We start from the raw sequence: 26,613 nt of genomic DNA on the forward strand, positions 1-26,613 counted from the left end.
CGCCGCATCCAGATCCTGGTTGACCTGGACGAAAAAGAATTAAAGGTGATTACTCTCTTTGAACAACTAAAGACCTTGTAAGAGTCCTACGCTACCCTGGAGAAAGACCTAGCGACCACTAAAGCCAACTTAACCGCCAGTAGCGATTGAGAGGCAGTCCTTAAAAGCCAATGGGAAGTCGGGCATGCTACCATCAAGTCACTGCAATTGGACCTGCTCCAGGCCAGGGAAGAAGCTTCCACCAGCAAACAAGACATGTCGCTAACGCGGGTTGACGTGGATAAGGCCAAGGGTGAGCTAGCAGAGTATCGAGCGGGCGAAGCTGATCGCCTGAAAGCATACAGAGTCGCCTATGTCAAATCTCCCTCTTTTGGGAAGAAAATAGGCAGTCTGATTGATGAGATGATCTGCTATGGTGGTGTGGGTGTAGTGTGTCAGCTGTATGATCAAGGTCTCCTCTGATCAGCTGTGCCAGAGAATTTCTTAAATATGACCCGCCTCCTAGAAGAGCTACCTGACGAAGTCTTTGTTGGTTGCTACTCGGAAAACTTAATGGTTCCACTGTACAAAAATTTTGTACAAAGGTCTGAACCTTTTTCTAGTTACCATGTGTTCTTTTAAATTAAACTTGGATCGCCTGCGGAACTTAACACGTTTGATCCAAAGTTTAATCTATTTGTTCTTTTAGGTTTAGACTCGGATCTCCTGCGGAACTTAACACATTCGATCCAAATCACCTAGGTTATTAATTTCATTAAATATTAATTTCATTAAATATTAATTTCCAAAATTGGCTTCTAGTACTGACGTGGCGAGGCACATGACCTTCTTAGATATGGGAACAACCATCACCGACTAGACAAAGCCTTTTAAGGAAAGTTAATATTTAATTTCCTTAAATAACTTTAGGTCAACCGAAAAGAACAATCAAATCACAAGGAAAAGAAAAAAAATAAAAGAACACAACATCAAAAATAAATTCGAAATACTAGAATCGCAAGCCTCTTGTATTTGGTATTATTTCCAAAAATAACTAATATGATGCGGAAAGGAAAAATACTAGTTATACCTTTTAGAAAGACCTCTTGATCTTCTACCGTATTTCTCTTCTAATCTCGGACGTTGTGTGGGCAACGATCTTCCGAGATAAGAACCACCAAGCACCTTCTTCTTCCTTACGAGTTTCGACCATCAAAACTTCTCCTAGGATGAAGAGGTTCGGCCACTACCACCGTGCTCCAAGGGATGCTAGAAACTAATAAAAGAGAATTTTTAATTTTAAAACTTTCTTTTAAATAATAAACATGATTAATAGGAAAGTTTTTACCAAAATTAAAATCAACCTTTTAATCTACAAATAAGGAAAGAGATTTAGCTCTTCTCTTAATCTTTTGTAGAATCTTATAAAAGGAAAGATTTAAATTTTTAAACTCTCTTTTAAATCATGTTATCCACATAAGAAAAAAATTTTAAAATTAAAATTTCTTTTTATTTTAATAGGGCCGGCCACCTAAGCTTGAGTTCAAGATAGGGCCGGCCACATGAATTCACCCATGATCCAAACCATGGCCGGTCCTAGCTTGGTCTCCAAGCTAGCTTGGCTGGCTCCTATAGGATGGGTAAGAAGGTGGGTATGTGGTGAGTATAAATCTCTATATACAAGAGGCTACGGTAGGGACCGAGAGGAGGAATTGGTTTTGGTCTCTCGATGAAATTAAGCATCCCGTGTTCGTCCCGAACACACAACTTAACTTCATCAATAATAATTCATTCCACTAAAGAATTATTATTGAACTACCGCACCAATCCCAAATTACATTTTTGGGCTCCTTCTTATTATGAGTGTGTTAGTCTCCCTGTGTTTAAGATGTCGAATGTTCACTAATTAAGTGAGTTACTGATAACTTATTTAATTAATATCTTAGTCCAAGAGTAGTACCACTCAACCTCATCGTCATGTCGGACTAAGTCCACCTCCATGGTTTAACATGACAATCCTTATGAGCTCCTCTTGGGGACATTCTCAATCTAGATCACCAGAACACAGTTTTCTTCTATAATCAACAACATACATTATAAGTGATATCATTTCCCAACTTATCGGGTTTATTGATTTATCGAACTAAATTTCACCCATTGATAAATTAAAGAAATAAATATCAAATATATGTGCTTGTTATTATATTAGGATTAAGAGCACACACTTCCATAATAACTGAGGTCTTTGTTCCTTCATAAAGTCAGTATAAAAGGAACGACCTCAAATGGTCCTACTCAATACACTCTAAGTGTAATAGTGTAATTATATAGTTAAGATAAACTAACACCTAATTATACTACGACCTTCCAATGGTTTGTTCCTTTCCATCATGGTCATGAGCTACTGTTTATAATTTATAAGGTACTGATAACATGATCTTCTGTGTTAAATTCTCCCAAGAGGTACTTGCTACTACGATCTCACCGTAGTGTATTGATACTTTTACTTTGATGTTTCTCCGCATCAGCCTTGTACTTTTTGAACTAATCAAAGTACTTAATCTTACGGCACATTAAGTAAATGTATTTATATCTTGAATAGTTATCTATAAAATAGATGAAATATTCGATACTACTTCTTGCCTGGATAGTTATAGGATCACACAAATCAGAATGAACCAATTTCATCATATCTTTAGCTCTATACCCCTTAGACTTAAAAGCTACTTGGTTATTTTTCCTTCCAAATAAGACTCACAGGTTGAAAAGATTTTCACTACCAATGAACCCAAAAGTTCATCAGCTACCAATGAATCCTACTCAAGTTAATATAACATAGCCTTAGATGCCAAAGATATAATTGGTTCATTTCCAAAGGTTGCTTTCTCTTAAAGTTAGAAGATGTGTTATAATTTCCATTTATTGCATCGTGGGAGTTATTGAATTATAAATTGTCAACCAACATACCAGAATAGATAATTTCTTTATTTTTCTTGATAACAGCTTTGTTATCAAAATAGACACAATATTTATTCTATAATAGTTTAGAAACTGAAATCAGGTTCTTTCTAAACTTAGTACGTAAAAATAATTTTTAATAATCCATATTTTATTCCTATTAAAGGATAAACATCTCCCACTGCAACAGCTGTCACTTTTACAACAGTGCCCATGTGGACAATGTTTTTATTTTCATTTAGTTGTCGGGTTTCCTGGAACCCTGCAATGAATTGCGAACATGATTAATGACATCTGTATTTACACTCCAGGTTCTGGTAGATAACACCACTAAACATGTTTCAACTAATGAATACACCTATATTGTTCTTTAGTTCTAAAAAGACAGATTACCTTAATGTCCAAGTCCTATTTCCAATTTTTACAATCAGGACTACTAAATCTTTTCTATAGTATAACAGCTAGGGAATTGACAAACATTTTAAATCCTAAGAATCATAAAAATATTTGGTCAAGATCAATTCCTTAAAATCCTCATGAATTTTGTATGCCACGATAGCGTGGACGTATACAAAATCAAAGAAGAGATTTTATCCATTAATTTTATTATCTCGTCAACTTTACTTTATGACGAATAAAATTAATAGTTGATCTTTCTTTGATCAAATATTTGGTCAAAACTTTTGAATTTAAAATAACATTGATTCCTCAAACAATATTATTTAAATTCTCCAACACCTCAAACACCGTAAATTTTGCATGCCACGATAGTGTGGACGTATACAAAATTAAACATTTGTAAAAGGAGGGGTTTACCTATTAATTATCTTGTCAATAAATCTTTATAACAAACAAAATTACCTCAAACACCGTGAATTTTGTATGCCACGATAGTGTGGACGTATACAAAATCAAACATTTGTAAGAGGGGTTTTTAATTTTATTATCTTGTCAACTTATTTATTTGACAAATTAATAGTTGGTTTTCTTTGGTCACACAAATAATAGCAGTGACTCCGATGGGGAGGATACTATTGGACGTGCCTAAGTGTATACCATTACTTGACACTAAGTCCGTTAATAAGATTGTGTCCCTTCCGATGGGGAAGATCACACGCTCTTAATTAACTTCCTATAGTCATCCAAAATGGAAGTTTAAGCTAGTGATCCGCAAACAAGCTCATCCGATATGGAGGAAGACACTCAGAGCCAACGCGCAAGCTTGTTGCATCACTTATAAACCAGTAATGGAGACCATGGAATTTATTTAAAAATAAATCTCTCTCCCACTTAGTTATTTAAAGTGAGGAATTTTGACTATGCTAGCCTACTTAGCATGCATACTAACAAACACACACAACACAGCATAAAAAGTAATAAATAGAAAAACTAATTTTCAACTATTATGGCTTTTATCTATTGCTGTCCTCCATGTGTCGCCAACCCTAGCTGCTGCCATCTTTGGCCACCGCCACCAGGTCTAGTTGTCGCATCGCCTTGCAAGATTCGATTCGCGACATAAACAGAATTTTACATTTTTCGAACCTATATTCCTCGAAGGAATGTACATATAAACTAGATCGAACATAAAATAAAATTTACATCTATCGATCCTATATTCCATAAAAGGAATGTACATGTAACTAGATCAAAAAATAAAATTCTAATAAAATTAAATATAGCTCCTGCTGTATTTTATAATACAATCATGCACACATAATAAAATGCCCTTGACATGTCCAAGGGTTCAATCACACACATAATAACTATAAGCCATAATAGTTGGATCCTGCATCCACAAAGTTAGCACATCCTACTATTAACCTGCCTAAATTATGTATGACATTTGCATAATTAAACTAATACCAAATACACAGAGGCAAAACCCTAGCTCTGATATCATTGTTGGTTGCTACTCGGAAAATACATGACAATCCTTATGAGCTCCTCTTGGGGACATTCTCAACCAACACAAGCTCGGTGAAACCTTCTTTGAGTGACCACATATTAAGAAACTTGAAAGGTCAGTTTGGAGGTCGATCTTTCATTAGAATATGCACGATGGTACAAGAGTGGTCCGAAAGACACCCGGGTGCCGTAAACTCCGCATAAGCATTGAAATCTGTCAATAACAAAAAAGAATTCACCAAAGCTCTATCCAATTTACAAGAAACCATATCATTAGTCCAGGTGAGCTGACATCCAATGGAGTGAAGATCCACCAAACCATAAACTTGAGTAAAAATTTGGAAATCCCGCATTTCATAATTGGTGACTGGAGATCCCCCTTATCTATCCAATGTCGATATAATAGAATTAAAGTTACCAAGAATCAACCATGGTTTTGAAATGGAGTCCCCAAGATCTGTAAGAGCCTCCCATAATGATCTCTGAGCAACAATGGAGTGAAGGTCATAAACAAATGTCACTAAGAAATCTCTGTCGGAAACTCGACACCGAACCCGGCAATGAATGAATTGTTCGGATATCGAGAGAACATTCATATCAACTCTGTGCACATCCCAAAGAAGCAGTATACGACTATGATTAGATATATCAAAATTATGAACATGACCCATACCTAAAAATCGACGATGCATAATAGGATCAAGAGAACTGCCGTTCAACTTCGTCTCCAGTAATGTCATCACTTGAATATTTTTCTGTTTGAGGAGATGGTGCATCCCCCCTAATGTTTTAGGGACTTGTGAAAGCCCCTAATGTTCCACTCAACTACCTTCATTTTACACCTCCCGGTCGGGCTGCTCGGACCCGTAGTTGTCGTCCAATCTGTGGGGGCGCTGTACTGTCAATCACTTTCTTGTTCTTCCCTTTATTACATATGGAATCAACCTGAGAGGATGCTGAAGAAGATCCCAGTGTCACAGATACAGCCGGAGATGATTTTGCCGAGGATCGATTTGCATCACTATTAGTCATTTGGGACTGATGATCCACTGAAGAGGAAGAGGCCTCCTCCCTACTCGAAACCTCCGGTATAGCAGACAACTCCTCTTCTGCACTCAACACCTCTACATGATGTACGTGCTGTGTACCCACCTCTCCATGATCTAAGGGAGGTTCAATCGCCATAGGCCTAGGACTCTGCACCATTACAATTGCCAATTCATTCTGTGTCGCCGGTTCCTCCACATTTTGCGGTTGTTGGTTGGTTTGCCTTGCCCGACTTCTGTATCGCGGTTGTGATCTCCTTCTCCCCAAGTGACTCGTTGATTTGGACCTCGACCTTCCTCCACAAGGCGCATTCATATTTGATTGAGATGCACCCCGACAGTCTTCTTTTCGATGACTAATCTTCTTGCAAATTTCACAATATTCAGGCAACATTTCATAAACAATCCTGAGATCAACCTGGGCTCCAATAGGTAACGTGATTAGAACTTCATAAATTCTATCCCCAATGATCAGAACCTCTACCAAGAGACGAGCATACTCCAGTCGCTCCCTTGATTGCATCAAGTTATCTGTGTATAGAGGCTTCCCTATCTATGAACTAATAATACTCAGCACTTTCTGTGACCAACAATATGGTGGTAACCCATGGATTTGAATCCAGGCTGGAACTAGTCGGCCATCCTCATGGAAGAGAAAACACTTTAGCATAATTTTTAAGAAGATGGGGACTCCAAAAGCAAAATAAGGGCCACCTTGCAAAATACTATCTCAATCCTCTTTTGTATCAAAACAGTAGACCACCCACCCACTTTTATGCATCAAAAATTTGTAGGGAACCCTCCATTGATTGACAATTGCATAGACTTCATTTCTTCCCGGATGTTGGCCCATGAAACAACCAACAAGACAAAAGCCCATGGTGTCTTCAATGTCATCGATATCATCAAAATCAAATGATAGCCTCTCGCCATTAGCTCCATATTGCTCCAAAGGCACACCTGATGTTGGCTTCCAATTGTTTCTGAATAAGCTAGCCCAAGTCTTCTTCTTTTGCGTCGCCTATGTCGGTTGGGTAGGTGGAACAACATCCGACGACCCCTCCTTCTGATTATCACCATCTCTAGTCATCGGTATTGGATCCGGCAGAACTCCCTCCATTGGTGCAGGCTCCTTCACATTGGTAGGCTCACCAACCGCCTCCTTCACGTTGCTTAAAGGGCGCTGGAATTTCGTTCTGTTTAAATTTTCCTATACAAAAAATTGTACAAGAACAGAACTTTTTCTAGCAACCCGCATGTTCGATCAAACATGTGTTTGATCAATCAAGTAAGTTCTTGAATGATCAAAGCATACCTTGGTTGAAGTACAAGATCGCTGGTCTCTTGTGTTAGTATTCAAAATCGATATCCAAAATCAACACGAAGAAAAGAAGATCAATTACACAGCGGAATTAAAGAACTAGTTGTATCTTTCTTCATAGCTAAAGACCTCTTAATTTTCTGCCGTATTCCTCTCCTATTCTTGGACGTCGTGTGGACGACAATCTACCAAGACAACACCACCCTTCTTTTCTTCTCTTCTAAATCGTCGGCCACAAAAGGAGTCTCTAGGATGGGACACCTTCTAATCTTCTTCCTTCTCTTCCTCTTATTATTATTATTATTCTTCTTCTCTTCCAAACCGCCGGCCACAAAAGGTGGCCGGTCACCAATGGATGGGAAGAGGCGCCGGTCACCAAGGGAGAAGGGGAACCGCCGGCCCTAGCCAAGGTAGAGGAGGAAACCGCCGACCCTTTACAAGGGAGAGGTTGGCGCTGACCCTAGGTGGGGAAGAAGGTGGCGCCGACCACAAGGGGAGAAGAGAATTGGTTGTACCGCCGACCCTAGCAAGGGAAGAGCGGGCGACATCCATAAGGAGAGAAGGGAGTTGTGGAGAATTAGAAAGTTAAATTTTAGGGGCCACATTCTACTCCTTTTTATAGACTTGTCGTGTAATGCCCACCCCTCCTGCTAGTAGGGCGGGGTTACTTGCAAGGGGAAAACATACATACATGTTAAAACTTCTTTTTAATATAAAATAGCGGAAGTACTTATTTTTTTTTTATATTCTTTTAATGAACGAGGTCACGATGTCAAATTCTATCATAAATCTGAATAAGTATCATGAAATCATGCGAAACATTAACATAAATAAACTTAGTTCATGTCAACATAAAATAACATAAGCAGGTCTTTCTCTTTTTCTTAGCCGAGCCACCACCACACACATCTCTTGCCTCTCCTGCGGCTCTCCTAGTTTATCCATTTTTTGTCTTTATCTGCGGTACAAGGAAAGTAAGCTATAAGCACACATGTTTAGTAAGATCTTTTCCTACTAAAAAAAAATGTATTTCATATCATAATAACATAAGCATATAACAATGGAGACATAATCATCTAAACATCGTATCATATAAACAGAGCATCATAACATATCATATCATTAAGAAACATCATGTTATATCATATCATAAATAAAAGAGCATAACTTATTATATCATGCAAGATGTCTTTTAAAACATGTGTCATGTCATGTGTAAGATGTCTTAAAACATATCATATAATACTTAAACATAATATCAACATGAGGGCCTGGCTTGTACCACATACATACATAAATGCGTGCAATCCCTAGGACAGGGTAGCTAGCCCCGAACCTACTAGGGAACTAGGTCCGTACTACGACCGTCGACCTATGGGCGTACTAAGGAGCCCATCTCTTTTTACTAGACCCGTTCATAGTCCGTCGGCCTAGGGACGCTTATGGAGCTCACCCTTGGTACAAGCCATACAAAGTAAAATAACATGTCATAGTTACTTATCATATCATGAAGAGTGCTCTTAGTCCCAACTAATAGGGAAGCAACTCTTAGGTCTTTACTTGTCATATCATAAAGAGTGCTCTTAGTCCCAACTAATAGGGAAGCAACTCTTAGGTCTTTACTTGTCATATCATAAAGAGTGCTCTTAGTCTCACTTCATAGGGAAGCAACTCTTAGGCCTTTACTTATCATATCATAAAGAGTCCTCTTAGTCCCACTTAATAGGGAAGCAACTCTTAGGCCCTTACTTATCATGTCATAAAGCATGCATACTTGAGCATATAACACATCATAAGAGTCATCATAATACATGGTTCATAAGCATACATGAATGAGCATATTACTTGTCATATCATAAAGCATGCATACTTGAGCCTAAAACACATCATAAGAGTCATTATCATGCATGGTTCATAAGCACACATAAATGAGCATATAATACATCATAGGAACATAATCATGCATGGAAAATATTAACTAGCATCTTCTACTTCATATCATAGCATGTGAGACACATAGTAAAATCATAATTGGGTCTCTAACCCTAATTCCATGTAGTGGCCGAAAGTTCAAAGCCTAGATCTAAGTTACAAGCAACATAAAATCATATGAATCCTAAACCAATTTCATATCATAAATCATTAAGAACCTCATGAGCATATTTAGTTTAGGTTCTAAGTTTCCTAGGTCCTCGGTCTTGTTATGGCCGAAAGTTATCATGCCTAGTTCTAGGTTATAAACCACATAAAAACATGTGAACCCTAAACCAATTTCATACCATAAATTATAAAGAACATTATGAGCACATTTAGTCTAAGTTCTAAGCTTCCTAGGCCGTTTAACTTAGTTGTGGCCGAAACTTTGGGGCATGAACTAAGTTCCAAACAACATATAAGCATAAGAATATCAAGCTAACTTCATATCATATCATAAGGGAAATCATGAGCATGCTAGATTTAATTTTAAGCTTCCTTAGACCCTAAAACTCATCATGGCTGAAACCATAGAGAGACGTGTATCTAGATTTCAAGCAACATTCAAACATGATAGCCCTAAGTTAGCTTTATATCATGCCATAAGGAGAGTCATTAGTATGTTAGACTAAGTTTTTAAACTCTGCTAGGTCTTAAATCCCATCATGGCCGAAACCCTAAGGTGGAATACATCTAGATTCCAAGCAACATACAAGCATGAAACACTAAGAAACTTTCATACCATTTCATAAGGAAAGTCATGAGCATGATAACTTAATATATTTTTTTTTTTTACACTTCTAGGCCTTTATTCCTATCATGGCCGAAACCCTAATTCCCTAAAGTGGCATGCATTTAGGTTCCAATTAACATACAAGTGTGCAAACATTAGGTACTCTTCATAACATATCATAAAGCAAGTTATGAGCATGGTAGATTAAATTTTTTAACCTCTCCTAGCCAATTATTTCTATCATGGCCGAAAACTTTATGAGCATGAATTTAAGTTTTAAGCAACCTACAAGCATAAGAATACTAAACTAATCTCTTATCATAGGGTACATATCATAAGGACATAGTGAGCATGTTTAGTTTAGGTCTTAAGCCTTCCTAGGTCTTTTATTTACACCTTGGCCGAAAGTTTAAGAACATGGATCTAAGTTTTAAGTAAGCATACAAGCATAAGATCATTAACTAACCTTCTATCCTAGGATACATGTCATAATAACATAGTGAGCATGCTTAGTTAGATCTTAAACTTCTCTAAATCTTTTGTTCCTGTCTTGGCCGAAAGTTCAAGAAGTGACCCTAAGTTTTTAAGCATTCAATCCTCATGGAAAACACATAAATAACTTGTACCACAGGTGAGGGGATACTTACATCCTCTTGCTTGTTTTTCCTAAGGAAGATGGTACCCTTGTGAAGAGGAAGAAGAAAGCTTCCCCCTTCTTGTTCTTCCTTTTGTTTTCTCTTGTTTGTAAGGAGTAGGTCTTGAGGACTCCTTCTTGTGAGCTAGTTTCCTTAGGAAGGAAACCTTAACTTGGATTTCGGAGATGAGAGATAGAGCTTTAGATTTCGGTGGAGGAGGAAGAAGGAGAAGAAAAAAGAGGAGGAAGAAGAAAAAGGAAGAATTAACCAAACTTTCTTTCCCTTCTCTTCTCTCATTCCTATTTATTCCCAATGAGGATGAAAAGTGTCCCAATTCATCCCCTTGCCTTCTCTATCTTCTCACTCTCTTCATTCCCACGAAAATAACAAGAGAAGGAAGAAAAAGACAACTTGTTCTTTGCTTGCTTCTTTTCTTAACCAAGAGAAAGAGGAGGAAAGTCACTTGTCTTTCTCTTGTTCCCTTATTTAATCATACTCTTTACCTTTATCTATAATTTTCATTCTTTGCTATTTATGTGTCATTTATGATTCTAGTGGTTATTATACACCAATTTAACTTTATCATTTGTGGGAGGTTCAAGGTTCAAACATTAACTTCTCTTTCTTTTTATTTCTTTTTGGTTCTATTTCCATTTCCCTTTTATTCTAAAAGAAAAATACCCATAGGTATAGCTTATTATTTCGTGGGTGTTACATGCCGTCAGTTACAAGGAAAGAAAAATTAACAAAATTTTATTTAGAAAAAAATCTAAACAAACTATATTAAACCAAACCAAGTTAAGTTAAACTAAACTAAGTTAAATTAAACCAAACCAGGTTAAATCAAACCAAGTTAAGTTAAACCAAACCAAGTTAAACCAAACCCGGTTATGGATGAGTGGATGCGAGATTTTATATATCTAGAGGCTACAACAGGGACCTAGAGGAGGAATTTGTTTAGGCCTCTTGATGGGCTTAGGTTTCTCGTGTTCGCCTCGAACATCCAACGCAAGTCCATCAATAATAACCCATGCCACTAAAGGGTTATTATTGAACTACCGCACCAATCTCATATTACAATATGAGCTCTTTCTTATTGTGAGTGCATTAATCTCCCCATGTTTAAGATATCGTATGCCCGTTAATTAAATGAGTTATTAACAACTCAGTTAATTAACATTTGATTCCAAGAGTAGTATCACTCAACTTTATTAGCATGCCATACTAAGTCCACTTACAGGGTTTACATGATAATCCTTATGAGCTTCTCAAGGGGATATCATCAGCCTAAATAAATAGGACACAGATTCCTTCTATAATCAACACACCATATAAATAATACTATCTCTCAACTCATCAGGCCTATTGATTTAATAGATAAATCTCACCCATTGATAAGTCAAAAAATTAAATACTAAGTATACATGCTTGTTATTATATAGGAAATAAAAGGACACACTTCCATAATAACAGAGGCTCTGTTATTTTATGTAGTCAGTATAAATCGAACAACCTCAAATGATCCTTCTCAATACACACATAGTGTATTAGTGTAATTTTGTAATCAAGACAGACTAATACTAAATTACACTACAACCATTCCAATGGTTTGTCCCAATGCATCTTGGTTGTGAGCTACTATTTATAATTTATAAGGAGCTGATAACATGATTTTCTGTGTGACACCACACACCATGTTATTTATAATATAAATTAAATGGACAATTATATTGACATATATATAAATATAAAATGCAGACATTTGACCAAAGTGATTCTCATTTCAAAATATTTCAAAATAGATGTTCATACAAAAGTTAGGCTTATAGTATACATCCCAACAATCTCTCACTTATACTAAAAGACTATGTTGCCATAAATGCTGCCATACATCTGATTTCCATCCCTTCAACATGCCTATCAAAAGTTCTCGCTGGAAGGGTCTTAGTGAAAGGATTTGCCAGGTTATCTGCTAATGTAATCTTGGTGACAACAACCTCTCCTCATTTTATGATATTTCGTATCAGGTAGTATTTGCGCTCAATGTGTTTACTTGCTTTATGGGCTCATGGTTCTTTCGAGTTTGCTACTACACCACTGTTGTCACAATAAATTGTGATAACTTTGGGTAAACTAGGAATCACATCTAAGTCCATCAAGAAGTTTTTGAGTCTTTCAGCTTCTTTGGTTGCCTCAGAAGCTGCCACATACTCAGCTTCCATGGTGGAGTCTGAAACACATTTCTGCTTAACACTCCTCCATGCTGTGACTCTACCTCCCAAAGTAAACACATACCCCGAGGTTGATTTACTGCTGTCCCTATATGATTGGAAGTTCGAATCTGTGTAACTAACAGGGAGCAAATCATCTGCCTGGTAAACTAGCATATAATCTCTAGTTTTTTTCAGGTTCTTTAATATATGCTTTACAATAGCCCAATGTCTCGGTCCTGAGTTACTTTGATATCTGCTAACCATGCCCACGGTAAAATATATATTCATCCGGTTTCGTACATAGCATCGCATACATTAGGCTTCCTACAGCCGAAGTATAAGGAACTGTCTTCATCTTCTCTATCTCCTTTGATGTTTTAGGACACATCTCTTTAGATAAAGGTACTCCATGTCGAAAAGGTAGAAAACCTTTCTTGGAGTTTTGCATGCTAACACGAGCTAGGATAGTATCAATGTATGAAGCTTGGGATAAGCACAACATCCTTTTCTTGCGATCCCTTATTACTTTGATTCCAAGAATATGCCCACATTATCTCAAGTCCTTCATATCAAGCTTCTTGGACATTCATACTCTTACGTCTGACAACACTTTAACATTGTTGCCAATGAGTAAAATGCCATTTACGTATAGTATAAGAAATACCACCACGTTTCCGTCACTTTTCTTGTATACACAAGACTCATCCTGACACTGAATGAATCCATAAGACTGGATCACTTCATTAAACTGGATGTTCAAAGATCTTGAAGCTTGCTTCAGCCCATAAATGGACCGATTGAGCTTACATACAAGATGCTCTTTGCCCCTCGCAATGAATCCCTCTGGTTGCTTCATATAGATGTTTTTTTCAAGACTTCCGTTAAGGAAAGCTGTCCTGACATCCATTTGCCAAATCTCATGATCCATATGAGCAGCAATAGATAAAAGGATCCAGATAGGCTTAAGCATGACTATCGGCGAAAATATTTCCTCATAATCAATTCCCTCTTTCTGAATATACCCCTTCGCATCAAGCCTCTCTTTAAAGATTTTCACCTTTCCGTTTGTTCCTCTTTTCCTTTTGTAGACTCATTTACATCCAATGACTTTTATACCATTTGGTGGTTCTACAAGCTCCCAGACCTGATTAGAATGTATAGATTCTATTTCAGAGTTTAACGCACTTTGCCAAGATGCCGCGTCTTTATCTTGGAGTGCTTCATCATATGTCCAGAGATCAACTTCATGTTCACCAAGGATCAAGTTCGAAGACTCTCCCAAAAACATGAATCTATCAGGTTGCCTAATAACCCTCCCACTACGACGAGGCACTACCTATAATTGTGCATCATTTGTGACACGTGTTGTAGTTACTTGTGGTATCTCATCTTGTACTGTTGGTATTAAAGTAGAAGCGTTCTCTCTTATTTTCTCAAAAATAATTTTACTTATGGACTTGGGTTGTCCTCTTCTAACAATCGGGCATTAGTGCTAATAATGACATTTTGATCTTTAGGACTATAAAACAAACCACCTTTTGTTCCTCTAGGATATCCCATGAACAAGTGAAATTCTGTACGTGATTTCAACTTATCAGCATCTCCCTTTAGCACATGTGCTGGACTACCCCAAATCTGAATGTATTTCAAACTAGACTTATACCCATTCCATAATTCTGTGGGAGTAGAGGGTAATGACTTAGAAGGTACCAAGTCCAGAATGTACGCCGCCGTTTCCAAAGCATATCCCCAAAACGAATCTAGTAATTCTCAATAACTCATCATTGATCTAGCCATTTGCATAAGAGTCCTATTCCTTCATTCCACCATACCATTCTGTTGGAGTGTATCAGGTGCAGACAATTGAGATTGAATCCCGACATCTGATAAGTAACTCCTAAACTCTCCTAAGAGGTACTCTCCACCACGATCAGACCATAGTGTCTTGATATTTTTACCATAACGTTTCTCCACATCAGCCTTGTACTCTTTGAACTTATCAAAGCACTCAGACTTGCGGCGCATCAAGTAAATGTACCCATATCTTGAATAGTCATCTATAAAAAAGACAAAATATTCGAAACCACCTCTTGTCTGGATAGTTATAGGCTCACACAAATCAAAATGAACCAATTCCAACATTTCTTTGACTCTATACCCCTTAACTTTAAAGGTCTTTTGATCATTTTTCCTTTCAAGCAAGACTCGCAGGTCGAAAAGTTTTCCACTACCAATGAACCCAAAGGTCCATCAGCTATTAACCTTTGAATCCTACTCAAGTTAATATGACCCAACCTTAGATGCCAAAGATATGTTTGGTTCATTTCTGAAGGTTGCTTTCTCTTATTAGAATTAGAAGATGTGTTATTAATTTCCATTTGTTGCATCGTGGGAGTTATTGAATTAAGAATATACAAATTGTCGACCAACGTACCAGAACAGATAACCATCCTATTTTTCTTGACAACTACTTTGTCATCAAAAGAAATATAATATCCATGCATGAATAATTTAGAAACTAAAATCAAATTCTTTCTAAAATATGGTATGTAAAGATAATTTTTCAAAATCAAAGTTTTATTCCTATCAAAGGATAAATAAATATCTCCCACTACAACAGCTGCCACTCTCGTAGCATTGCCCATGTGATGGTGATCTCCCCTTCATGTAGTCATCGGGTTTCCTGGAACCCCTACAATGAATTGCAGACATGATCAGTGGCTCCCGTATCTACACACCAGGTACCGGTAGATAACACCGCTAAACATGTTTCAACTACTAATGAATAAGATATACCTCTATTGTTCTCCTTTCTGTGAGGACAGTCCACCTTTCTCATGGTCTCCTGCTTGGCAGCTTGATTCTGGTGTCCGAAGAATTCCTTGAGATTGAGCACATGTCATAGGTAGTGGGTATGACCTGATGCTGATGTTGCAGCACATTTGACATAGAAGCCATAATGTAACACTGTGTCATCTCATCTGTCTTGACCCATTTCCTATGTCTCTCTATCTCCTCTTCACTAGAATCCTTATCAGGCAAGCTAGGACAGACCTCAAGAAGTACGAACTTGTATTCTTCAGCAGTTAAGATAATGCCCAAGTTTCATTTCCAATCAATATATTTGGACCAGTAAGTTTGTTTTCTTTAAAATAACAGCAAGAGGATTGAAAGCCATTTTGAAATCCTGAGAATCATAAAATAAAATATTTTGTCAAAACTTTAGAATTTAAACTAATATTGATTCCTCAAACAATAAAATTTAAATTCACCAACACCTCAAAATACTGTGAATTTCATATGTCACGATAGTGTTGACGTATACTAATTCAAACATTTGTAAGAGGAGGTTTTATCCATTAATTTTATTATCTTGTCAACCTAACTTTATGATAAATAAAATTAATAGTTGGTTCATCTTCGGTCACACAAATAATAGTAGTAACTTCGATGGGGAGGATACTATTAAATGCGCCTAAGTGTATACCATTACTTGATACTTAGTCCATTAATTAGGATTGTGCCCCTTCAGATGGAGAATATCACACATACCTAAATAATTTTCTATAATCATCCATAAAAGAAGTTTGATATAGTATCCATAAACAAACTCATCTGATATGGAGGAAAGCACTCAAAGCCAACACGCAAATTTGAATGCATCACTTACAAATCAGTAATAGATATCGTGGAATTTATTTAAATAATTCCTCTCCTATTTAGTTATTTAAATTGAGGAATTTTAATCATGCACGCACATCACACACAAAAACACACGTAGCACAACACATAAAAATAAAAATAAAATTTCCAACTATTATGGCCTCATCCAACGCTGTCCTCCAATATGCCACCAATGGATCACTGTCCTCCAATGTGCCACCGATGGATCAAGCTGTCGCGTCTATCTCGCTTCCTTCTCCACCGTGCCTCTGGTCCTCAAAATAGCACAATGCATAGCAAGGATACAAGCCGTAACAAAAATAAAATTTTATATTTATCGATCCTATATTCCACAAAGGAATTTACATGTAATCTAGATTGAACAGAATATAAAACAACAATAATAATAATACGGCAACCGACCGTATTTAATTATTACAATCATGCACACACAACAACCTCGACATGCCTGAGGGTTCAAATCACACACAAGCACACAAAAAGCCATAATAGTTGGATCTAGGATGTTTGCAATCACAGAGTTAATCTATCTAGCACATCCTACTATTATTCAACCTAAACTTATGTATGAGCAATGCATAATTTAACCGAAAATCAATCACACAGAACCAGAAAACTCGCTCTGATACCACTTGAAGGGTGCTGGAATTCCATTCTGTTTAAATTTCCCTATATAAAAAATTATACAAGAATAGAACTTTTTCTAGCAACCCGCATGTTCGATCAAACATGTGTTTGATCAATCAAGCAAGTTCTTGAATGATCAAAGCACACCTTGATTGAAGTATAAGATCGCTGGTCTCTTGTGTTGGTATTCAAAATCGATATCCAAGATCAACACGAAGAAAACAAGACCAATTACGCAGCGGAATTAAAGAACTAGTTGTACCTTTCTTCGTAGTTAAAGACCTCTTAATCTTCTGTCGTATTCCTCTCCTCTTTTTGGACGTCGTGTGGGCGACGATCTACCAAGACAACACCACCCTTCTTTTCTTCTCTTCCAAACTGCCGGCCACAAAAGGAGTCTCTAGGATGGGGCATCTTCTAATCTTCTTCCTTCTCTTCATCTTCTTATTCTTCCTCTTCTTCTTCTCTTCCTCCTCTTCTTCAAGCCGCCGGCCACTAATGGATGGGAAGAGGCGTCAGTCACCAAGGGAGAAGGGGAACCGTCGGCCCTAGCTAAGGTGGAGGAGGAAACCGCCGACCCTTTACAAGGGAGAGGTTGGCGCCGACCCTAGGTTGGGAAGAAAGTGGCGCCGACCACAAGGGGAGAAGAGAATTGGTTGTACCGTCGGCCCTAGCAAGGGAAGAGCGGGCGACATCCACAAGGAGAGAAGGGAGTTGTGGAGAATTAGAAAGTTAAGTTTTAGGGGTCACATCTTACTCCTTTTTATAGACTTGCCGTTTGTTACAAGGAAAGAAAAATTAACAAAATTTTATTTAGAAAAAAATCTAAACAAACTATGTTAAACCAAACCAAGTTAAGTTAGACTAAACCAAGTTAAGTTAGACTAAACTAAGTTAAGTTAAACTAAACTAAGTTAAATCAAACCAAGTTAAGTTAAATCAAACCAAGTTAAACCAAACCCGGTTATGGATTGGTGGATGCGAGATTTTATATATATAGAGGTTACAACAGGGACCTAGAGGAGGAATTTGTTTAGGCCTCTTGATGGGCTTGGGTTTCCCGTGTTCGTCCCGAACACCCAACTCAAGTCCATCAATAATAACTCATACCACTAAAGGGTTATTATTGAACTGCCACACCAATCCCATATTACAATATGAGCTCCTTCTTATTATGAGTGCATTAATCTCCCTGTGTTTAAGATATCGTATGCCCGTTAATTAAATGAGTTACTGACAACTCAGTTAATTAACATCTGATTCCAAGAGTAGTATCACTCAACTTTATTAGCATGCCATACTAAGTCCACTTGCAGAGTTTACATGATAATCCTTATGAGCTCCTCAAGGGGATATCATCAACCTAATAAATAGGACACAGATTCCTTCTATAATCAACAACACACCATATAAATAATACTATCTCCCAACTCATCGGGCCTATTGATTTAATGGATAAATCTCACCCATTGATAAGTCAAAGAAATAAATACTAAGTATACGTGCTTGTTATTATATAGGGATAACGAGGACGCACATCCATAATAACAGAGGTTCTGTTCTTTTATATAGTCAGTACAAATCGAACAACCTCAAACGGTCCCGCTCAATACACACATAGTGTACTAGTGTAATTTTATAGTCAAGACAAACTAATACCAAATTACACTACAACCGTTTCAATGGTTTGTTCCTATCCATCTTGGTTGTGCACTATTATTTATTATTTATAAGGAACCGAAAACATGATCTTCTGTGTGGCACCACACACCATGTTATCTACAATATAAATTAAATGGGTAACTGCATTGACATATATATAAATATAAAATACAGACATTTGATCAAAGTGATTCTCATTTCAAAATATTTCAAAACAGATGTTCATACAAAAGCTAGGCTTATAATAGGGTGTAATCTGTCTTGTAATATATTCAGGATTACATTACAAGGCTGATTATTTTGTTTGTTTTAACTTTAAACTTGTAAAGTAATGTAATCTCGATTATAAAAGATAGTGAAGTTTTGTAATCTGAATTACAAAGCAAATATTATGTAATCCGATTACATTACGAGGTCACTGTTTAACCAAAATTTGAATGCCGAATATACCCCTAGTTAGTCGATTGCCCGTCGGCCGCCGCCCGCCCACCGGCCGCCGGTCACCGCCGGTCACCGGTTGTCGGCCGTCGCTGTCGCCGGTCATCGGTTGTCGGCCACCGTCGGTCACATGTCGTCGGCCGTCGCCGGTCACCGATTGTCGGCCGCGGTAGGTACAAAAATTTTGTACAAAGGTCTGAACCTTTTCCTAGCTACCATGTGTTCTTTTAAATTAAATTTTGGATCGCCTGCGGAACTTAACACGTTTGATCCAAAACTTAATCTATTTGTTCTTTTAGGTTTTGACTTGGATCTCCTGCGGAACTTAACACGTTTGATCCAAATCACCTAAGTTATTAATTCCATTAAATATTAATTTACAAAATTGATTCCCAGTACTGACGTGGCGAGACACATGGCCTTCTTGGATATGAGAGTAATCACCACCGACTAGACAAAACTTTTTAAGGAAAGTTAATATTTAATTTCCTAAAATAACTTTAGGTCAACCGAAAAAACAATCAAATCACAAGGAAAAGAAAAACAAAAGAACACTATATCGAAAACAAATTCGAAACACTAGAATCGTATGCCTCTTGTATTTAGTATTATTTCCAAAAATAACTAGTATGATGCGGAAAGAAAAATTACTAGTTATATCTTTTAGAAAGACCTCTTGATCTTCTACCGTATTCCTCTTCTAACCTCGGACGTTGTGTGGGCAACGATCTTCCAAGATGAGAACCACCTAGGCACCTTCTTCCTTCTTCCTTCAAGTTTCGGCCAAGCACAAGAACTTCCAAAGGATGAAGAATTTTCCACCAACCAAGTTCCAAGGGATGCATGCTTTCTCTTCTTCTTCTCCTTCCTTAATCCGGCCACATCCTCCAAGCTCCAAGAGATGATAGATTTCGGCCATAACAAGAGGAGAGAAGAGAAAGGGAAGGGCCGGCCACCACACCAAGGAAAAGAGGGAGAAAAATAGAATAGAGTCCTTAGCCTTGAAGCCTCCTCTACCCCCTCTTTTATAATCCTTGGTCTTGGCAAATAAGGAAAATTTAATAAAAACTTCCTTAATTCTTTTGCCATTGAAAAGGAAAATTTATTTAATTAAAACAATTTTCTCTTTTCAAATTACAATGGCCGGTCATAACAAATAAAATCTCCAAGCAAATAAAATTTTAAACACCAATTAAAACTTCCTTATTTATTTCCGGAAATTTATAAAAATTTCTCCAATAATTTTTATCCCTTCATGATTGGTTTATAAAAGGAAATTTAATAAATTAAAATCTTTCTTTTAAATATGTGGATAAAAAGAAAGCTATCTCTATAAATTAAAATATCTTTTAATTTACAAATAAGGAAAGATATCAAATCTTTTCTTAATCTTTTGTAGAAACTTATAAAAGAGAATATTTAATTTTAAACTATCTTTTAAATCATGAACATGATTAAAAAGGAAAGTTTTCTTAAAATTTAAAATCCTCCTTTAATCAACAAATAAGGAAAGATTTCAAATTTTAAACTCTCTTTTAAACATGTAGATGATTTACAAATAAGGAAAGTTTTTATCAAAAAATTAAAACCATCATTTTAAACTACAAATAAGGAAAGAGATTAATCTCTTCTCTTAATCTTTTGTAGAAAGATATAAAAGGAAATTTTTAATTTTTAAACTCTCTTTTAAAAACATGATATCCACATAAGAAATAATTTTAATAAAAATCCTTTTTAATATTCTAGTGGCCGGCCACCTAAGCTTGGAACTCAAGCTTTGGCCGGCCACCTACATGGCTCATCCACTTGGTCTTGGCCGGCCCTAGCTTGGGTTCCAAGCTAGCTTGGCCGACCCCATTGGATGGGTAAGAAGGTGGGTATGCGTTGGGTATAAATCTCTATATACTAGAGTCTACGATAGGGACCGAGAGGAGAAATTGGTTTTGGTCTCCCGATAAAATTAAGCATCCTGTGCTCGCCCCGAACACACAACTTAATTTTATCAATAATAATTCATTCCACTAGAGAACTATTATTAAACTACCGCACCAATCCCAAATTACATTTTGGGCTCCTTCTTATCATGAGTGTGTTAGTCTCCCTGTGTTTAAGATAACAAATGTCCACTAATTAAGTAAGTTACTGACAACTCACTTAATTAATATCTAGCTCCAAGAGTAGTACCACTCAACTTCATCGTCATGTCGGACTAAGTCCACCTGCAGGGTTTAACATGACAATCCTTATGAACTCCTCTTAGGGACATTCTCAACCTAGATTACTAGGACACAGTTTCCTTCTATAATCAACAACACATACTATAAGTGATATCATATCTCAACTTATCGGACTTATTGATTTATCGAACTAAACCTCACCCATTGATAAATTAAAGAAATAAATATCAAATATATGTGCTTGTTATTATATTAAGATTAAGAACACACACTTCCATAATAACTGAGGTCTTTGTTCCTTTATAAAGTCAGTATAAAAGAAACGACCTCTAATGGTCCTACTCAATACACTCTTAGTGTACTAGTGTAATTATGTAGTTAAGATAAACTAACACCTAATTACACTATGACCTTCCAATGATTTGTTCCTTTCTATCATGGTCGTGAGCTACTGTTTATAATTTATAAGGTACTGATAACATAATCTTCTGTGTGTGACACCACACACCATGTTATCTACAATATAAATTAATTGAACAACTATATTTATCATAAATGTAGACATTTGACCAATGTGATTCTTATTTCTAGATAAATGTTTATACCAAAAGTTAGGCTTTTAGTATACATCCTAACACCATCGTCGGTCGCCGGCCGCTGCCGTCGTCGGTCGCCGGCCGCCGCCGTCGTCGGTCGCCGGCCGCCGCCGTCGTCGGTCACCGGACGCAAGCTCCGACAGAGGTGCGGCGACCCGTAGGTAGAAGTCGTAAGATATTTTTGTCATTTTATAATAATATGAATTACATTCCTTATAAAAAATAATGGATATCAAACAAAAGAATGTAATCACCCTTGTAATCAAAGATTACATACATTATATTACCAAACGTAGTAATGTAATCAAGATTACATTACATTACATTACGAATTTGATTACATTACAAGATCGATTACATAACACCCAACTAAACGTAGCCTATATACATCCCAACAGCTACCTTGTTCATCCACCTCAGCACCTTCTTTGAGATTAGAAGCTTGATCAGCAAGAATGTCCTTCATAGCTTGGTCCACCTCACCAATTCAAGTGTCCACTTCAACCTCTTGGTCCACTTGAGGAAATTCATTGGCTGCCAAGTTTACCGCTTCAATGTAGCTAAATCTTTGCTCTTCATATGAGTCAATTTGCAATTCACGTGCTTGACTCAAGGGAGAGTATTTGAGCCCTTTTTCTTTTTTCCCATTGTGGAAGGTTGACACCTAAGCACACTTCAATACAATTAGCTTCTCAAATAAAAGCCACCAATTATTTGATTTGCCGTTAAAACTAGGAAGGGGCCCATCCGAAATTTCAAATACCAAATCAAATATACCAATAGCTGGTCAATTAATGGGAAGGTATTTGACAATTAATGCAATCAATGAAAATTAATGAAAAGATTTGGCGTGGAGAACTTTCCTTCTTTGGCAAATCCTGGTCGGAGATGACAACTTTCCTTCCTTGGCAAATCTTGGCCGAAGATGACAACAATCGGAATTCACCGCCGGGAAAATATGCTCCTCAAAAACCAACAACCACTTTGACCATTGGCTGAAGAACCCAGAGACGCCAACAAAACATGAAAGAAGAACCAAAAAGAGAAAAACAAGGAGAGGAGAGAAATCCAACAGATGGAACCTTCACCTTGCACCGATGATGGAAAAGAGAAAGACGAGAAAGAAAAAGGAGGGGGGTGGTGGGGAATGGAATGAGAACACTCACACAGGTCGCCGGAGAGTGACTCCGGTGGTCACCAACCTCCAATCAACTTCTCTCTAGAAATTCTAGAGAGAATGGGGGAACTGACACGACTGAGAGTTCTTTAGTTATGTGCCCTCCAATCATTGGGAAAATTAATGTACAAGTCATGTGCATTGAATTCAAAGAATATGGTTGGAAATTGGTTTTGAAAATCATTTTAAATATATTTTGGAAAACCTTGGTGAAGGCTATCTTTTGATAGTAATCATCATTGAAAAATTAGACACAAAATTTGAAAGAAACATTAAAGTTTTTATGAGTTTCTAATTTTGTGTCAATTTTTGAAAATAAGGTGTTTTTTCTTAGAAAACTATTTTTTCATGATAGTATATACCCTAAATAATGTTTACAAGAATTTTCATAATTTTTAGAATTTTATAAAATTTTTAGGGCATTTATGAATTTGGATGAAATTAGATTTCAGGAAATTAGAGCTCCAATCGATCAGTCGATCAATTGGAGTGTCTCAATCGATCGGGCAATCGATTGAAATGAGTTTTCTCGCAAGCAGAAGCTCATGGAATCGATCTGTTAATCGATTCAACGCTGCTGAATCGATCGGTTGATCAATTCAAGCATTTTCTCTGCGAACAGAAGCTCACGGAATCGATCATTGGATCGATTGAAATGATGTCAATTGATTAAGAAGACTGATTTTGGAAGGGAAAGTCTAATTTCAGCACTTTAAGCTATTTTTAGCCTCTTTAACCACTCCTAACTCCTTGAAATATATTTATATACATTTAAGGATAATTTTCATGATTAAAACCAGGAGAAATGGAATATTGAATCTTTTAAACCTCAAAACTTCAAGTTTTGAGTTTTCTAAAGATTTAGGGATTCCAAGTCATTGTTGGTGCAATGACAGAAGTTTAAAGCATATCTTTAGGGGGAGTCACTCTTTAAGAACATGAAAATTAATTTTTTCTAACACCATGGAAGGTGGTTAACCTTCGCTAGAGTAAATACTCAAGGTTGGACATTGAAAAATAATGGAGAGTGGATATCTTCATTGTTGAGTTGTGGATGCTCTAGGATAAGCATTATGAAGTGCATTAATGCCCAAGGTTGAGCATTAAAAAATAATGGAGAGTGAATATCTTCATTGTTGAGTTGTGGATGCTTTAGGATGAGCATTATGAAGTGAATTAATACTTAAGGGTGAGCATTGGATACAATGAAGCGTATGAGACCTTCATTGTTAGAATGATAAATGCTCTAGAATGAGCATTATGAAGTGGTTAATGCTCAAGGGTAAGCATTGAAGATAATGAAGGAATGAACAACGTAACTATTAAGAGGGAGAGTTTTTGATGTCTGCCAAAGGGGGATAATGTAGGGTTTAAGTTAGACCTTCATTACCCAAAGGGGGAGTTTGCCCTCTAGGAAAGGGAGAGAATGAAGAAAACCCTCATTCATGCTTTGACATGAAGAAGAAGTTAAGGCTATGAGATTATCCTAACTTAAAGGTATTGTCAAACATCAAAAAGGGGAGATTGTTGGTGTAATATCCCCTGGGTTAGGTTGACCAAGTTGACTAAGCTTGAGTTGACTCAAGCTTGAATCTTGATGTTTGAGTTTTGATGTTTGATAATATGTGGAGATTGCAGGTGCAATCATCCGATTAGGGAGATTGTTGATGTAATTCTCCTCTGGTCAAGATTTTACCAGTTTAATGTGAAGAAAAGTCAAGAAGGTCAAGACTGACTAGATACTTGATTAGGAAAGTCCTAACTGGAGGTTAGGCAGTTGGGAAAGTCCTAGTGAGTGAAGCCAGACAGTTGAAAGTCCTGGTGAGTGAAGTCAAGCAGGTGAAAGTCTCGATGAGTGAAGACGGGCAGTGGGAAAATCCTAGTGAGTGAAGCTAGATAAAAGTCCTGGTGAGTGAAACCAGGCAGGTGAAAGCCCCGGTGAGTGAAGTCGGACAGTGGGAAAATCCTAGTGAGTGTGAGTGAAGCCAGACAAGTGAAAATCCTGGTGAGTGAAACCAGACAGATAAAAAGTCCTAGTGAGTGAAGCTAGGCAAATGGAAAGACCTGGTGAGTGAAGCCAGACACGTGGAAATCCAGGTGGGTCAAGGTTGACCGGACACCTGGTGTTGGGAAGTCCAAGTAGGTCAAAGGAGTGACCGGATACTTGGCACAAGGAAATCTAGATGGATCAAGGGTGATCGGACATCTGGTGGAAGGAAGTCCAAGTGGGTCATGGAGTACCGGACACTTAGCACGAGACGGTAAGTCCAAGTGGATCAAGGTTGACCGGACACTTGACACGAGGAGAAAAGTTCAAGTGGGTCAAACGATTGACCGAACACTTGGTGAAGAACTCCCAACAGGTGAAGGTTGATTGGATGCAGGGCATGAGGAGTTCCAACAGGTCACGATTGACCGGATGTTGGATTTAAGAATCATTGAGCTTGAGTTAAGCAAGTTAAGGGTGATCAATCAATCAACCGATCGATTGGACCGAAGCCCAATCGATCAACCGATCGATTGGGAAAGTGCTACGATAAACAACAGCCCAATCGATCGGCCGATCGATTGGGAGCCTAGATTATAAACACAGAAGCCTTCCTAATCGATCAACCAATCGATTGGGCACTGCCAATCGATTAGGGCTGGAAATCTCGCGCGACGTAAGAAAGACTGAATCGATCGGGCAATCAATTCAGGCATTTTCCAACTGAGCATAGAGACGCTCTAAATCGATCGACCGATCGATTCAAGCCTCCCCAATCGATTGGTATATGACTGTTGCGCAGGTAGCGAGCGATGGACAGCTGCGATTACGTGGATATGATGTGGCAATTGATTGGGAGTAAGCCCAATCTAGGGGCCCTAGAAGCGTCGAGTATAAAGCCGTGGTGAGCTTTCTTCTCCATAGAGTTCTTCCGCTCGAGCCTTCTTCAAGCATGTGATCTTCTTCGACACTCTCCGCCAATTCTTGGAAGCTCTTGGGGACAAGTGCTGTTGCTCTTCCAAGGTTCAAGAGGCGATCTACATGAATAAGGCTAAGCAAGAAGAGGTTTTTACTTTGCATTCCTGTATTTTCTTCTTGCGTGCGTTGTATCTTGTTGTATGAGTGTTGTACGAGGTTTCTCTACCTCCGGTAATTATCGAGAAAGAGTGTTTTTCATAGTGGAGAGCGCGTCGTGTGTAGATCCTTGGATTAGTCACCTTTTCTTGAGTTGAATATCAAGTAAATTCTTGTGTTAGCGTTATAAATGTTGCTTCGAGTTCTATCCGCTGTATATCATCATCATCGAAACAAGCAAACAAAGCACGACGTGTTGTTCCCCCCCCCCCCCCCCCCCCCTCTAGTTACAAATTAACCTTAATAATATTTTTCCATATCAAGTTCATCAGGAGATGTATTGGAAAATAACATCTAGAGAGAAAGAATTTAGAAGATTAGCGGAAAGGGTAGAAAAGGAATAATACTATTTGTTTTTTAATAG

This window comes from Zingiber officinale, chromosome 2B (assembly GCF_018446385.1).
Source record: "Zingiber officinale cultivar Zhangliang chromosome 2B, Zo_v1.1, whole genome shotgun sequence".
NCBI lineage: Eukaryota > Viridiplantae > Streptophyta > Magnoliopsida > Zingiberales > Zingiberaceae > Zingiber > Zingiber officinale.